General features: G+C 49.6%; 1 protein-coding gene across 1 annotated transcript in view; it reads left to right on the plus strand.

Annotated features, from left to right (window-relative positions):
* Window positions 1–7,986: 7,986 nt before the first annotated feature.
* The window catches only part of FAT2 (FAT atypical cadherin 2), a 98,075-nt gene continuing 88,431 nt past the window's right edge, over window positions 7,987–17,630 (plus strand). The window contains exon 1 of the mRNA XM_025292379.3: window positions 7,987–8,249. The gene's annotated coding sequence lies outside the window, so the exon portion shown is untranslated. The remainder of the gene's footprint in view (window positions 8,250–17,630) is intronic.

Here is a 17,630-nt window from a genome sequence, read left to right on the forward strand (position 1 = left end):
GACTGAGCGGCTTCACTTACTCACTTCACTTACTCACCCCCTGAAAGCAAGCAAAAACCCCCAATGCTATATATCTCCTACTGGTATATTTATGTGTGAATGTAAGAAGGGTTACACACCTAAATAATTACATTGTTTGCCTTTGAAGAAGGTATTGCTGGTGGTGGCAAAGAGGCCTTTAGCCTTAAATGTAATTCTTTATTATTTGAGAAGGAAAATACACCATGTAAATGCAACACTTAAAGATTTCTCCAATTTTTTTTCCACCCATCTTATCTGGCTGGAAGTCTGAGGATCTGTGTTTTAGCAAAGTTTCTGTGCTTCTGTACAGTTGATCTATGAATTGCACTTTGAGAAAATCTGGTCTAGTCCCATCATTGTACAGATAATATGAGAGTCAGAGAGTCAGGAAACTACCTAAGAACAGCATGATAGTGACTGAGAGGGGACTTGAGCCCAGGAGGTTTTACTCCACAGTGCTCTCTTGTACATGATGACATGAGAAAGAAACTCAGGAGAAAAGTGGAGATTGGGGATAGGGCATGGATGTCCACAGGCAGAATGTGAGCAACCGAGGCCCAATGTACACTGGGAACTGGGCCCATTGGCGGCCTCTGTGCTGGAGAGAGATACGGGGATGGTGGGTAGGGGAGGAGGAGGCAAGAGGGGGAATTATTACTCATCTTTATAATTTCTCCTCAAGCCAGCCTGGTCTCAGGTCCCTCTTCCTTTCTGGATTTCCCTGCCTTGTGCAGCTCACTGCTGAGGCCCTCCCGTTTCCAGCAGGTGCAATGGCTCCTGTTTTGGACAGCCTTGTGACTAGGTAACCTTGGGCACTTGTTTTCCCTTTCTTGACTGCATCATCTTCATCTCTTACTTATACAGTGGACTGAGCTTCCCTGGTGGCTCAGAGGTGGAGAGTCCGCCTGCCAGTGCAGGAGACATAGGTTCCATCCCTGATCCAGGAGGATCCCACATGGGCAGCAACTGAGCCACGGGCAGCAACTACTGAGCTTGTGCTCTAGAGCCCAGGAACTGCAGCTACTGAAGCCCACATGCCCTGGAGCCCATGCTCAACAACAAGAGAAGCCACTGCACTGAAATGAGAAGCCCACACACCCCTACTAGAGAGCAGCCCCCATTTGCCAGAACTAGACAAAACCTAGCACTGAAGACCCAGCACAGCCAAAAATAAATGAATAAATTCAGGCTCCTCCATCCATGGGATTTTCCAGGCAAGAGTGCTGGAGTGGATTGCCATTTCCTTCTCCAGGGGATCTTCCTGACCCAGGAATCAAACCCAGGCCTCCTGCATTGCAGGCAGACACTTTACCGTATGAGCCACCAGGGAAGCCCTGGTTACAGACTGCTGGGCCCCTCTGTAATGGGCAGGGGGCTGAAATGTGTTTTTTGTTTTTGTTTTTAACTTTTTATTTTATATTGGGGTATAACTGATTAATAATGCTGTGATAGTTTCAGGTGCACAGCAGAGCATCTCAGCCACACATACGCATGTATCCATTCTCCCCAAACTCCCCTCCCATCCAGGCTGTCACAGAGCATTGAGCAGAGTTCCCTGTGCTATACAGTAGGTCCTTGTTTGTTATCCATTTTAAATACGACAGTGTGTACTTATCGATCTCAATGGAACTTGCGTGTTTTAACAACCTCATCCCTCTATCCCTCCGGGATCCCTACAAAGTCTTCAGTTAGAAAACCGCTGTGCTACTAGTCATTTTCCCTGAGCAACACCTCCAGCCCTGGGCCTCGGGCGGCCTGAGGTCTGGCCTGTGAGGAGGGCTGTGGGCACTGAGGAATCCAGAGCGGCAGGCAGGCCTGCTCCCCAGGAGACCTCTCCCCTAGCCACCCCTTGTCTAGTGGTTCTGGATTTCCTCCCTCAGGGCCAGCCTCTTCCTCGCCTGGGCAGAATGTCTGGAATGTGGGGCTGGTCGGGCTGCCAGAGCTGCCTCTGGAATCCAGGCATTGGAGGGAGAACAGACTCTTGCCTCTGAAGGCCTCTGCCCTGCCAGCCTGGAGGTGACGCTGCAGGACCCAAGCGTCTGAGAAAGCGAGGAAGGGGCGGGCATTAGGGCCCCGAGCACCTCAGGCAATCTCTCCAGGCCTCAGTTCTTGTGTCTGTGTGCTAGGTGAAGATGTATCACACAGTTAATGTGTGTTCCGTCGCTTCGGTTTTGTCCGATTCCTTGTGACCTCCTTGGACTATAGCTCGCCAGGCTCCTCTGTCCATGGAATTCTCCAGGCAAGAATACTGGAGTGGGTTGCCATTTCCTCCTCCAGGGGATCTTCCCGAGACAGAGACTGAAGCAACGTCTCCTGTGTCTCCTGCATTACAGGCAGATTCTTTACCACAGAGCCACCAGGGAAGCTCCTTTATTTGTAACCATGTCCTACCCTCTACATGTATGGCGTTTTGGCACGTGCCATCTATCTGTTGTAGGAAGAGGGAGATCCCCCTTCAGGGCTCCAAGAGTGGGCTCTTGTCTAACACTCGGAAAAGAATTGTCTGAGGAGACACGTGCTGACAAAGCAAGAGATTTTAATGGGAAAGGGCACCCAGGTGGAGAGCAGTAGGGTAAGGGAACCCAGGAGAACAGCTCTGCCACATGGCTCGCAGTCTCGGGTTTTATGGTGATGGGATTAGTTTCTGGGTGGTCTTTGGCCAATCATTCTAATTCAGAGTCCTTCCTGGTGGTGCACTCATCGCTCAGCCAAGATGGATGCTAGCGAGAGGGATTCTGGGAAGTGGACGGACATGCGGTGTCTCCTTTTGACCTTTCCCTAACTCTTCCTGTTGGTGGTGGCTTATTAGTTCCGTATTCCTTACCAGGATCTCCTGTCATGAAACAACTCATGCGAATGGTTACTAAAGGGCCTGGCCAGGGTGGGCGGTTTCAGTCAGTGCGCTTCCCCTAACATATCCATTCTGTGCACCTATCACATTTCATTAGCACCATATGAAGAGCTATTGAAACTTTATAGATGAATTAGATACCACTGATCCGGAAAACCACCACTTTTTGCACCAGGCACAATGCTTAGAGCTTTTTTTTTTTTTTTTTTGATGTGGACATTTTTTAAAAAGTCTATATTGAATTTTTACACTATTGCTTCTGTTTTAAGTTTTGGGTTTTTTTGGCCTCAAGGCATGTGGGATCTTAGTTCCCCAACGAGGGATCAAATTGGCAACCCCAAGGCTGGAAGGCAAAGTCCTAACCACTGGACCACCAGGGAAGTCCCTGCTTGGAGGTTTGCTGATTCACTATCTTATTTAATCCTGACAACCCCTGTGAGATAAGAACCCCATTCAGCCACTTCTATTTTCACCACCATTTGGCAGATGAGGAAACTACTTCCCAGAGAGATTAAGTAACTTGTCCAGTGCCATACAGCTGCAAGACAGCAGAGCTGGGTTTGAATCCAAACGTCTAACCTTAAGTCCGAACCTCCCCTTGTGCCCCAACTCCTTGGTAAATACAGCAAGGGGGAGGGGGACCACACAGTGCTGTCCTGCCCAGACCTCACTGTCAGACCAGCACAGAGCAATCTGCACTTGGCAAGGGCACAGAAGCCCTGGCAGTTCATGGGGAGGTGCAGAGGAAGAGGCCAAGAGACCTTCCTGAGCGGGCAACCGGGTGATGGACCTGGTAGGCGTGGGCAGGACAGCAGTCTCCCAGCAGGAGCCAGTGGAGGGTGATGGGCTGAAGCTGGCCGATCTGCAGGCCATCTGCACCTCATCCGTGAGGCCCAGTGTAAAAGGATAATGTGGGGGGCCTTATTCAAAAGTTACTCGGATGTGTAAGACAGAGAAAGCAGAGCATTGAGTCGAGAGTGGGGCCTTGCTAGATGCAGGTGGCGTGGCCATGGATCCAAATCCTGTGATTAGACTGGAGCATAACCAAGGGCCGAGGCTAACAGCACAGGTTTTAGATATAGATAAACTCAGTTCAAATCCTATCTCTGCCATTTAAGAGTATGACGACCTTGGACAAGTCACTTAAAACTAAACCCCAGTTCCTTCCTCTGCAAAATGAAAATGGTAACAGTAGTACCTTATCAGGAGGATCTCTTTCAGGATCAAATGAGATGATGCTTAGCCTAATACTTCATAAATTGGGACAAATATCAGTTATTTATAGATTCATTGTAATTGTTGTTACCATACAAAAGGCAGAAAAGTGGTTTGTGGTTGTGGAGAAGGGGACATGGGAGGGATACTGATTCTCGGGGGGTGTGGGCAGGGCCAATCAGATCCCCTGGTCTGGAGGCAGGTAAGGGTGGGTATGACATCAGAGGTTCTAGTTCATGTCCGTTTTGGAGCGACTCACCACTTCCCAGCTTCCAGTTGGGGTGACCTAACCAAAGCCTTGGACCAGCCAGCTGGGCTCCGGGAGCTCTGTGCCAGCCCCACCCACCAGCACCAGCCTGGGGCAGGCTGACGGAGGGCTGGATTGGGCAGGTGAGCTCATTCTCTCCAGCCTGACCAACCAAGCCGGACACTGCTCCTGGCAGGAGCTGTCAGAACTCCCAGCTGGGGGTCAGGATGAGCTGGAGGGCCTGGTGGTGCCCAGATGCCCATGGCCAGCAGGTCTGCTGAGTGTTTGATTACATTCCCGGGCACCCCAGGTAATGCCAGGGCTAGTGGTTCCCACTCCTGCTGTGTCCCGTCTGTCAGCCTCGGAGCTGACATCCCCCAGCTCAGCCCCCACAGCCCACCTGCCTTCCACCTTCTGCTTCTTCCCCTGGGCTGCAGCCCTCATGGAGCCAGGTGGCCTTATCCCCGATGACTTCATCCTCCTTAAAGGCACCATGTCCCTTTCTTTGACAGTCAAGCCTCTGGAGCCCTTCCTGTCCACAGGTCCACAAACTGACTCCAGGGTCCCCGCTCTGTACCCACTCCCATGCCGCTCTATGTGACCCTCCCCAGGAAGAACACAGTACGACAGAAGAGAGGCCAGCTCCAGAGATGACAGCTTGCATCTCATGTTCATTGACCGTGTTGTCTCAGTGTAACCAGTCCATCAGCCAACTGTCCCCATGAGCTGAATCTTTTCTCCGGACCAGTCCTCCAAGGTGGACTACACTCTTCCCATACACTCTGGGTATGCAGCTCACATGGGGCAGTAATGCAGGAGTTCCCTCCATTAAGGTGACAGACCAGTCCCATTTCCCTGAAAGCCCCGCATCCCTGGAAGCCCCTCAGTCCCATGCCAAGCAGGATGCTTGTCAGCCAATCCTGCCCTTGCATCTGTGATGTCCTGGCTCTCATGACTTGTGCCTCTGATTTCCCCTGAATTAACCTAAGATTTCAGCCTTCCCCAGAAGGAATTAGAGGGGTTCAGCCTGTTACAAATGAAAATACAATTATCTGTGCTTCTAGACTCTCTGGACACCCTGAAATTTGCCATCTGGTTAGAATTTTCATCACTGCTCAAGCCCCTCATTTACATTCCCTACGCCATGGGGAATCTGGACAGATTGCTCTAGAAAGGAAAACCTAGGAGGGAGAGGGGAAGCACTCACCCAGACCACAGTGGGGAGTCCAGCTTTCTCCAGGCAAACAGGAGAGTGGGCAGGGATGGTGTGCTAGGTCTTTCTTTAGAAGCTTACAGCATCCTATGTCAAGAATATTAGAGCTTTAGAATCTCAGAGCTGGATCTTAAAGATCAGAGTTCAACACCCACTTCAATGAGACAGGGAAACTGAGGTCCAGGCAAGGGATTCAGAATCAGATGTAATTCTTTTAATGCCTATGACATGGCTGACACTGCTGGGAAACACTGATGCCAGGGCCTGTTCCCAGGGAGTCAGAGGCAACAATTCAGTGGGTGGGCAGTGGTTGGACACTAGAATTTGTAGCTCCCCAAGTGATGCCAGTGTGCAGCAGCCCCAGTTGAGAACTCCTGGGTTAGACAGAGATCCCTGGGGCTTCCCAGGTGGTTCCATGGGTACCCGGTTAGGACCTGGGGCCAGCAGGGAGGAGGATCAGGGCCTGAGGCAAGAGTGGAGGGGGAACTGGAGAGGAGGGGACGGATGTCAGTAGCAATCTGCGGTTCTTGGTTCATCCCATTCCTCATCTCCTCTTCATCCCATTCCTCATCTCCTCTTACCCCCAGGCTGCAGACATCCCTTCCCTGGACAGGCTGGAGGCCAGTCTTGGCCAGGATGGGGAGCCCAAAGGCAGATCGTCGCACATGACTAGTCAAAGGATTCGTGGGGCTGCCTAGCCACCTTCCTCGGGTTAATGCCTAATCGGCCCAGACTCAGAGACTTGGGCGGCAATCAGCCAAGTGGATAATTGCCCAGGTTAGCCTTTCCATTGGTGTTGATCACAGGAGTCCTCTCGTGCTGTAAACCCCTAAGGCTTTCAGGCAGACTGTAGGAGGGACGCTTGGGAGATTCCTCCCTGGACGTCTCAGGCAACACGTGGCAGCCACTTGCTTGACACCTGTGGTCATCCCTAGCGCTGGTGACAGATCCCTGAGGGCATGGTCCACAGGGACTGCAGTCATTCCATGAATGGATATCTCCTGAGAGCTGGGATACAGCCAAGAGTCTCTTTACTCCTCCATAAACAAGATCAGAACCTGGGGACTTCCCTGGTGGTCCAGTGGTTAAGAATCCACCTGCCAACTCGGGGGACACAGGTTCAATCCCTGGTCAGGGAACTAGATCCCACATGCCCATGTACAATGAAGCTCGTGCAACACAACTACTAAAGCCTATGTACCCTAGAGCCCATGCTCCACAGCAAGAGAAGCCCCTGCTGGCCGCACCTAGAGAAAGCCCACTGACAGCAATGAAGATCCAGTGCAGCCAAAAATAAATATATTTTTAAAAGACCAGAACCTTAATGGTTCCATTTAAACACAGGGTCCCCTAAATCAGAGCCTGAACATCTAGAAAACCTAGTCCTAGCCAGAGAATCAGGTGTTAGCATTTGTCACTTGGCAGAGGAAATATATCTTTTCTGAGTGGCCTCAGCAGTTTTGAGTCCATTTAACAAATGAGGAAACAGAGGAAATTGATGTCATCTGCCTTAGGTCACATGGTTTTGATAAGAGTAAGAATAAGGATAAATAGAATGTTTATTTATTAACCAGGTTCAAGGGCTACTGCTCAGCTGGACATCAGGTAGAACTGCTAAGAATCAGAACTGACTGCTGGGAAAGGTAGTGAGTTCCCCATAATTAGAGGTATGCAAGCAAAGACTTATTTGTCAGGGAAGCTGCAGAAGGGTTGCAAGTCCAGGGAGAGAGGAGGGTAGGGGTACTGAACAGGATGGTCTCGGAGCCATTTTCAGCTCTGTGGGGCAAATAACTACATCCCCAGTGCCTGATACAGTGCCTGGAAAAGAGATCCAGGCACTGAGCTGTGCATTTTACACACATCTCTGTCCCATGATTCTGCACAACCTTACAAAGCAGGGATTCCTGTTACCCGCATTTCACGGCTGGGAAAGCCAGAGATCAGAGAGGTTAAGTCACTCATGGAGAAAATCACAGCTGATAACCGTAAGAAGAATTTCTTAGTGTGCTAAGTGCCTTCCCTCAATCTTTATATCATTTAATTCTCATAACAATCTTGTAAGGTAGGAGTTATTATCCACCCAAAAGGAAACTGAGGCTCAGACTAGTAATGCCCCCAAAGTTACTGAGCTAGTAGGTGGCAGTGCCAGGGTTCTGAACCAGACCTCGAGGGGAGGGGTGCTTGTGCTTGTTCATCTCAGATCTGCAGAGTGGGGAGGAGAAAGGAGAGAATTCTGGCCGGAGAGCTGAGCAACCTGGGGCCTTTCCCAGGGCCTCGTGGTCTCTGTGCGTCCTCAGACAAGTACGATCTGACTGGGGCCTCAGTTTATCCCTCTGTAAAACCGAGAAGGCAGGTGGAGATGGGCAGGACTTCTCAGCAACTCTCCAGCCATCATTTTCCATGACTTGATTCCCCACCGTGAGTTCTGGGCCACAACCCAGTTGGCTCCCTCCCTCCCTCCTGCTCCGTGAGACAGAGAGCTGGCAGGAGGGGATGATCCGCCTCAATTCTCCCACCTCCTTTTCCCTCCTCCTCCTCCTGGGCTGGGACACACCTACTCCAACTTTCTCAGCAGCCTCTTTGAGTGTGCGCCTTCCTGCTCTGAGACTCCGCGCCTCCCTCCGGAGCTTGTCAGCCCTTGTGAAAGGGGCTCCTGCCCAGCGGCCCACTCCGGGGCACCCTCCCCCACCCAAAGGGCCCAGGTAAGAACTGCTGGAGGGTGGGAAGTCAGGGGGCGGGGGTTGTGAAGCTTATCCATTCTGGTCCCCAGTAGGGGCTCCTGGAAGGTGCAACAGAACCTGGAGATTGCTGGGGCAGGCACAGCAGGGGTAGGACACCTGGGCCCTGCCTGAAGCCAGGTACACCTAGGTACACTGAATGAAGCCAGCCCAAGCCTAGCGCTGGGGATCGGGGCCCAGAATGGACAAGGTTAGGGCTTTGATCTCCTGGAGGAGCAAGGTCATATTTGTATGTGTGGAAAGTTGGACTCCTTTGCTTGGAAGAATGAAATTCCCTGCTCAGGCTTTCTGGGGATGACCTTCAAGGGGATGGGGAGACAAGCTTCTCTTTGATTTGAGGAGGAAGGGCTGGGGCCAGGGAACCAACAGATGCTAAGACCACGTGTGTGTCCAAGGCAGGGGGCACAGGATCCCTACACAGACAGAGTCACCTGGTGAGGGGGCGGGAGGCAGGCCTAAGGGAGAGGTAGACATCTGGCCGGCCCTGACTCTTGTGGGACTCTTTAGAGGCACCCAGATTAGAACCTCAACTCTCCTGGCTGGGGGAGGGCTGTGAAAGGCAGCGAGCCTGAGGCCAAGGGCAGCTCTGGGGTGGGTGGGGGGAGCGGGAGCAGCTCTTGGGGGAAGCAGGAATTCGATGTGTATCTGTGGAGGTGGGATGGAGGGAGTGGAACACTGAACAGGGCCGCCAGGGCCGGAGTTCAGCCCTCCTCTTGGGTGGGGGCGGAAGTAGCCCTCCGCTTGCTTGCGGGGGAAGCAGCGGCCATGCTGAGGTATGCTGAGGGCTCAGAGAGGCTAGGCTGTCTCTGACCCCAGGTGCACAGCACTCAGGAGCAAGGCTGGGGTTTAGGGCACCAGGGAGGTAGAGAAGCAGGCTCAGGATGCAGTATTTTCAATCCTTCAGCTTCTTCTATGGATGGGTGGGTGGGGGAGCGCTGAGCCTGGGCAGGTGGGCAGTGCCCTCCACGCAGAAATGAGCAACAGATACTACTACAGCTGACACCTTCTGGATGCTTCCTGTGTTCGGGGATGGGGCTGACTACGTAGGGTCATTTGAAAATGTCGCATTTTCAAAGCAGGCAGGGGAAAGGAGAATTTCATTATTTGTGTGCTTGTAAGTCACGGGCGGTGTGGCTTGAAACTGTTCCATACAGTTCTGGGCCTATTTCCCTACATTTTAAATAAGGGGGCAGTTGGGTTATTGTTAAGATCCATTCCTTTTTAATTAATTTTAAAACATTGGAGTATAGTTGCTTTACAATGCTGTGTTAGTTTCTGCTGTACAGCACAGTAAATCAGCCATACATACACATATGTCCATTCTCTTCTAGACTCCATTCCCACATAGGTCATTACACAGCATCCCTGTAAGATACACTCTTACTCTCACTCCCACAAGGCTGCTGGGTAGGCAGAGCAAGAATGATTGCATTTTGCAGGTGAGGAAGCTTTGGAACTCAGCATCCCCCAGGGCAGGAAGAGGCAAGCTCGGGTTCCTCCCAGGACTCTCCAAGGAGCACAGATTACACCCCTGGCAGGAAAGGACTGAGTCCATGAGCTGGCTAGGGTGGTGGAGCAAAACAGCGAGGCCCTGTCTGCTACAAGCTCCCTGGGCCTCAGTTTCCTCATCTGTAAAATGGGGAGGATCTGGAGGGAATCAAGGTCTCCCTAGAACTTGTTTCCATGCTCAGTGGCCTCTTACGGATGCAGGGAACCAGACCTAGAAGGACATTGGCACGCTCCAGATCACACGTGTCAGCTGCCCCTGTGTTTTCCGCTGGGAGGGGTGGCCAGGGCCCCCTGCACCAGGCCTCTGTGAGCTGGGCCGCCACGGTCTGCAGGTGCCACTGAACTCACCTCGGCCTGACAGTTTTCCTTCCCCAGGACAGGCTGAGGCACTGACACTGCTGCTGGCCCGGCGAGAACGTGGGGCAGGCTTAGAGGAAACCAGCGTGTGTTGGGGGTGATGGTGTTGGCATAGTCAGGGATGTTCCTGTGCCCACCGGGTGGACCCTGCCTTTTTGGTTCCTTCAGTAACATGTGGGCCAAGCTTCTGAAAGTTCCCGTGCTTCCTGGGCTCCAGCACAGACTGAGCTAACTGAGAAACTCCATGCTACTGTTTCCCTGACTAACGGTACTGATGCTTACATTCACAATAGGGGTTTTCAGACAGGTCTATAAAGAAGGGTATGGGTCCAAGACTTATAGGATGAACTTATGGTTGCCAGGAGGGAAGGATAGGGGGAAGGAATAGTTAGGGAGTTTGGGATGGACATGTACACATGGCTATATTTAAAAGGACCTACTGTATTGGACAAGGAACTCTGCTCAGTGTTATGTGGCAGCCTGGATAAGAGGGAAGTTTGGTGGAAAATGAATACATGTATATGTATGGCTGAGTCCCTTTGCTGTTGACCTGAAATTATCACATTGTTAATCGGCTATATCAGCCATACATATACATTTACAAATAAAAAGTTTAAATTAAAAAAAAAAAAAAGGAATATGAGTGTTGGTCCAAATCCTAGATATTATAGGTTGTATGACCTGGGCTTCAACTTCTTCAAACCTCAGTTTCCTCATCTGAAAAAATGGGGCAAATAACAATCCTTTTCTCAGAGACTGATGTGAGCATTAAATGAGATAATGCATGTGGTGCCCAGGGCATGATCATTAATTAATTAATTGGCTCCTCTCCGCTTCCCCTGGGGTAGAGATCATCTCAGGCACCCTGAAGTATTCCTTCCTAAGACAGATCACAATTGTAATTATTAGTTATTTGTGTACATTTTATATGATACAGTCTCTCCTACTAAGTGTTGCTCACAGCTCCGGAATCCGTGTCTAGCGCATAACCTGGCACATAAAAGCAGCTCAGTACGTATCTATTAAGAGAATGAACGAGTCTTCACAGATGAGGACTGACATTCGGAGGGACTAAGCATTAGTCCAACCCCACCATAGATGAGAGTGAAAGGGTCCCTAGACATTACTGAATCAGACACGGAGGCCTCCCTAGAGAAGACTGATAACTTGGCTTGGGGTCACGCAGCAAGTGAGTGGGGAAGGCAGGGCCATGTCCCAGATCTTCTCACCTTCCTCTGCCTCTCTCTGCCTAGCCCAGATCAGGAGAGAGTCCTGCTTCCTATGTGAGTGGTCAGCCTCAGAGGCCAGGGAATTGCCCCCATACCCCTGGAAGCAATTTGGGATGAAGAACAAGGTTGATCCCTCAACTGTAAGATGCCTTTCAGGGGACAAGGGACATACACATCATCAATCAGACCCCTCCTCCAACCCCCACCAACACACACACACACACACACACGTACACACCTGCACACCATCCCCTCACTATTGCCAGAGAGTCGGTAAGAATCTGCAACTGTACGAGTGGAAGGTGCTCAGGAGTTCCCTCAAGTCTCCTTTAAGAATTATTGGGTCCATTTTAACGAAATCCCCAAAAGAGGGAATAAATGCATACATATAGCTGATTTACTTTGCTGTATAGTAGAAACTAACACAACATTGTAAATCGACTATACTCCAATAAAAATTTCAAAAAAGAATTATTGGTTCCATATTATAAATGGAAATTTGTAAATTGGTTCCATTTTACTTGCCTAAAATCAGTAGCCAGCTTTCGATGGGTCCTGGGCCTAAGCGCAGCCCTGAACATTGAACGTTGAAGAGAGAACTCTTGAGGTACTGAGCCCCTTGAACCACCAGGTTAGACCATGTCACCTATATCTTCTCTTCTACTCTCCACGACCTCCCTGCAGGCCTGCAGTTGTGATCCTCCTCCACTTCTTTTTGCTGTTGCTATTAGTTTCCAGCGTGGACATGAATAGAGACTCAGAAAAGCTAAGCCACTTCCTTTCAGTCGCACAGCTTCTGTTTTCTCAACAGATCCTTAGTTCAATAGACACTTAGTGCTTACAATGTGTCAGGCCTCCAGAGACTCACAGCTAGCGGAGGCAGGTCTGTAAGTGGATGGTTTAATACCTTGAGGTAGGTGGTAAAATAGAGGCAAACTCAAGCAGGCAGGGGGGCCTGATACATAGTTAGCCTAGTACAGTTAGTGGAGGAAGGCTTCTAGGAGTAGCTGGGACTGAATATCAGTTTTGAAGACTAAATAAGGCTTAAATAAATAAAAAAAGTGGGAAAGGCAATTCAGAAAGAGAAAGTAGCACATGCAAAAGTATAGCAGTTAAAGAAAACAGCATGTATGTGCAGGCAACTGTCAGCTGGGTAGAGAATATTTGGAGATGTGCTCCGAAAGGCCAGTTATGTCAGGCCAAGGAGCGTGACTTAACATATATATATAAATATGATGATGGCCCACCATTACCCACTGACTGACAAACTACCTCCTGAAAGAGGTGATGCCTCAAGCAGTTTCCAGTTTGGAGCCTGCAGAAGAGAGAAATGTCTCCTCTGCCCGCCCCACCCGACTCCGGAGTCCTTCTCCATTCCTGAGGCTGGTGGGGGCCCCTGCCAGGTGACCTGGAGTGGCAGGTAAACGACAACTGCCCGTCCCCTGGCCGGGGGGCAGGGAACAGCAATGGAGAACTCTCCTGTTCCCAGTTCCCATTCAGTTCCAGCACCCACAGCAGTTGGCCTCAGTGCCAGTTAAGCAGGATTGCACATGCCAGCTGTGGGGTAACGTCAGCATGTATGTGCGTGTTGGCCCATGTGTGCTCACGTGTCCCAGGTCAGAGCTGCTGTTTGTGCCTGCAGCACCCCCTTCTCTCTGGGTCCTCCCAGCAAATGCAAGGCTAGACGGCACAAAACACATCACTGGGATACTTAAACACTCAGCCTTGGGAAGTAGCAGAGCTTGATGCCAGTATGGCGCCATGGTTGGCACACCAGCTCTGGAGCCAGGGCACTCGAGTTCTGGTCCTGGATTTGCTGCTTTCCAGCTCTGTGACCTTGAACCCATCATTTCATGTTTCTGAGGGGTTTGGGGTGGATAAAGCTATCCACCTCACAGAGCTGCTGTGAGTTGATCCATACAAAGCTCTTAAGATCTTAGCATAGCAGTCAGCGCATACTAAGCTCACTAAACTTTAGCTACTATTACAGATTTGGGGGCTTCTGCAATATTGGAACTGACTTAGAGAATCAGAGCATTGTGGAACATTCAAATTCTAGAATCTCAAACTCTTCAGTTGAGTTCAGTTCCGTCACTCAGTCGTGTCCGACTCTTTGCGACCCCATGAATTGCAGCATATAATTAGAAGAACTCTATTGGATTTTTTATACAAATCTCTACTCTATGTAAAGATTGCTCCTACAGTGTCTCTGATGGATAGTCAGCCTGATTTTTTTTTTCCTTTCCGCAAACATTCAAAAAGAAGATGCATTAATTGTAAGTTATAGCTTGATGAATTTTTACCAAGTGAATGCAAACAGTGGCTAACCAGGATCCAGAGCAAAAAGCAGACACCACCCTGTCCCCACTAGAGCCCTCCAGATACTCCTTGTCAGTCACTGCCCTCCACCCTAAGCATAGCTATCATCCAGTCAGACGGGCTGTTCTCAGATATATTCTTGAGGGCTTGTGTACCATCGTTGCTGCTGCTGCTGCTAAGTCGCTTCAGTCGTGTCTGACTCTGTGCGACCCCAGAGACAGCAGCCCACCAGGCTCCCCCGTCCCTGGGATTCTCCAGGCAAGAACACTGGAGTGGGTTGCCATTTCCTTCTCTAATGCATGAAAGTGAAAAGTGAAAGTGAAGTCGCTCAGTCCTGTCTGACTCTTAGCGACCCCATGGACTGCAGCCTACAAGGCTCCTCTGTCCATGGGATTTTCCAGGCAAGAGTACTGGAGTGGGGTGCCATTGCCTTCTCTGTTGTTAGGAGGACTCTAATTATTAGAGAGTTTCCATGAGCTATTTAGAAGTTGCTAAATGAAGTTTGACATTTAAATTATTTTGTTTTTACTGTCATGTTTCAGTGGAAGCATTGTTTAGAGCTGAGCATCCCAAATGGCTAGGGCTGTTTTTTAAAAATATGGATTTCTCAGCTGCATCCTGAGTCCACATCATCAGAATGTGTGGTCTGGGGGTGAAGCCAGGGGATCTGTATTTTTACAAGCTCCAAGGGAACGCCAGCTGGGTTTGGGAACCATTGGACTAGCAGTTCAGAGCTTGGTCTCAACTCAGACCATTTCTTCCAATCCATGCCTCACACTTAATGGACACTGATCTTGGATAAGGCACTTGGACTTTCTGATCTTTGAGCTTTTTCATTTGTAAAATATGCATGAAATGATAGCACCTACTTCCTTGGGTTACTGAAGGACTCTCAGGGGCATTCTCACTAAGTGATTGCTCACTAATGCTCACAGATACTTAGCATTGCTATTACTTGGAAGAATCCATCTGTGGTGTAGCCAAGGGAGTGTTGGATTTTTCATCTGAAGCCTCGTGTTTAAGTCCTGGCCGGGCTGCTTGCTAGCTCTTGCTAGCTTTAGACAAGTCTTTTGATCCCTATCTTAGGGCCTCAACTTCCCCATCTATAAAATGGAAATATTTCTTGCTCTACATGTAGGGTCTTTCAGAGGATACAAGAAGAACATGGTCCAGAAACCTGCTCTGAGGACAGAAAAATGCTGCATGAAGCAAGCCCTAATGAACTGTGAACTCAGTTGAACCTGGGAACCCAGTACAAAATGGGCTGTCATTGTCCTTGCGGTTCTAGGGAGGGCGGGCCATGTGGAGGTGGGGATAGGGAACTGCTGAGGCACTGGTTTTCCACATCCCTGGTATGCCCTGGCATGGTGCCCGAGCTCTCAGGTTCTGAGAATTGTCTCTTTCCTGGTTCCTGGGAAAGGAAGAGTCCATGATCCCACAGTCATGAAATCCCATGTAATCTGCTATAGTCAGAAGTCACCTGGAGTTCCCTTTCATTAAATGATTTTTCTTTTATTAAAAGTCTTCTTTGAGCTCCTTTACTAGTACTTTTAGAAAACATTTAAATTAAGTATAATAAGAAAACAGAAAAAGGCACGGATCACAAGTGTGCAGCTCAGTGAACTTTCCAGAAACTAATCAGCTTCCAGATAAAAAAACAGAACATTACTACCAATTCCAGAAACCTTCTCTGTGCCCTGTCCAGTTGCTAACTAGCCCTCTTCTCCCGCCCAAGGTAACTTTATCTTAATGTAATCCATAGACGAGTTTTGGCTGTTTGAAAGTTTTATACAGTTGGACTAGCACAGTATGTACTCTTGTATATGGCTGTTTTCACCCCACATTACATGAGGGGGATTCATCCGTGTTGTTATCTAGAACAATATTTTCATTTTCTTTTCTGTAGAGTGTTCTGCTGTATGACCAAGCCACAACTTACTTATCCATCTGCTCTTGGTGGTCATTCAGGCTGTTTCCAGCAGAGGGTTATTATAAATAATGCTGCTCTGAACATTCTCGTGTGAATCTTTTGTGAACATACGTACACAATACTGCTGTGCAAATGCCGAAGATGGAAATTGTTGGGCCATGAGTATGCCTGTGTGGGTGGAATCCACTGATTTTAAGTTTAGTTTTATTCACTGCAAGGAGAACATGGTTCATGGGGCTGTGTCTCTATCTGGGAGATAGACTTGTTTGCAAGAATTAAAAACAGTTGTCTCTGCAGTTTGAGATGCTAATGAGCGGAGAGAATTGCACTGAGAGACTTTTAGGTGAAGGGCACAGGAAACAGATCTGTTGTTTCAGTCTCCTGTTTGCTCTTGTTCGCTCTTCTATTTGACTTTAGAGATAATCTTGCTCCTGGTTTGCCTGGGAGCCAGTGGTCCCCACAGACGGGAGAGAAGCCCTCCGAGTTCCACAGCCCAACGAAATCAGACTTCTTAAGGACGAGGCTGTGATTTTTATTACGCTGACATTTGAGAAGCACTTGTCTAGCCTAAAAGTCATCGAGACTTTGGTCTTTTCCTAACTTCCCTACCCACCTCTTCACTGGGGCTAGAAGAGGCCCATAGATGGGATACTAACAACACAGGATCTTAAAGAACGCAATTACCATGGTCAATGGATCCCAAACACCAGTCACACAAAAACCACCCCAGGAACTTGTTAAACATCTATTCCTGAGCCCCATCCTTAAGAATTTTAATTCAGTAGATCTGGGGTGGGGCTTGAAATATGTATTTGTAACCCCTACACCCATCCCCTTAGGGAATTCCCAAAATATAATCCCTGGTTTAATTCAATAGCCAGCCCTCTCTGGTGAGAACTCAACTGACCCAGTGGTCCTGTTGAGTTTCGGGTCCACAGATAGCTGGGCAGAGAACACTTATCAGGGAGTCGGCGTGGACAGAGCCCGGGGGCTTGAGCTGGAGTCCCTGACAGAGGCTCATTTGCATCTCATTAGTAAGCATCTTGATGCTACCCCATCATCCCTAATCCCTCTGTTGACCCTCACTCCACAGTCAGGTTCAGCCAGCTCCATGCAGGACCGCAAAGAGCAGAGGGAGCTGCCTTGCTCTACTGCTAGAGCGCCGCTCCTCACCTGCCGAGGCCTGCCTACATTCTGCTTTGTCCCGAGCTACTCTGCTCAGGCGGAGAAGGCAATGGCACCCCACTCCAGTACTCTTGCCTGGAAAATCCCATGGACGGAGGAGCCTGGTAGGCTGCAGTCCATGGGGTCGCTAAGAGTCAGACAGGACTGAGCGACTTCACTTTCACTTTTCACTTTCATGCATTGGAGAAGGAAATGGCAACCCACTCCAGTGTTCTTGCCTGGAGAATCCCAGGGACGGGGGAGCCTGGTGGGCTGCCGTCTATGGGGTCGCACAGAGTCGGACACGACTGAAGCGTCTTAGCAGCAGCAGAAGCAGCTCTGCTCAGAGGTGATTGGACTTGGACAGACAAACAGCTGGGCTGGGCATAGCCAGAAGGAAAGTGATTGAACTGGAGATGAAGCTTTTGCTGAGAATCTGTGTGCTGGTGGGAGAGGACCCATGGTTACAAGATCCTTGATGTGGGGGAGGGATCATATAACTCTCAGCCACTCTTTCCAGCCCACAGGCCCCGGGAGGCAGGCCAGGGAACTGTTAGACGCACAAGAGATCTGAGTTTTAATCCTCCTTGGCTAGCTGTGTGAACTTGGAGCTTAGGTAACCTCTCTGAGTCTCATTTATCCCTTCTGCAAAATGAGCATAATTATAGGGTTGCTGTAAACCAGCTTAAAAGTGATAATGCATGCCAAGGGCCTGGCCTATAGTAAACAGTCAGTAAATGTCAGCTGTGATCAGGGCCTGTGTATTTCCTATTCCCTAAACCTCACCTTCTTTAGAGCATCATTTGCCAACAGCTCAGGGGAGAGTTCCCTCATAGC

The sequence above is a fragment of the Bubalus bubalis genome, chromosome 9, assembly GCF_019923935.1.
Source record: "Bubalus bubalis isolate 160015118507 breed Murrah chromosome 9, NDDB_SH_1, whole genome shotgun sequence".
NCBI classification, from domain to species: domain Eukaryota; kingdom Metazoa; phylum Chordata; class Mammalia; order Artiodactyla; family Bovidae; genus Bubalus; species Bubalus bubalis.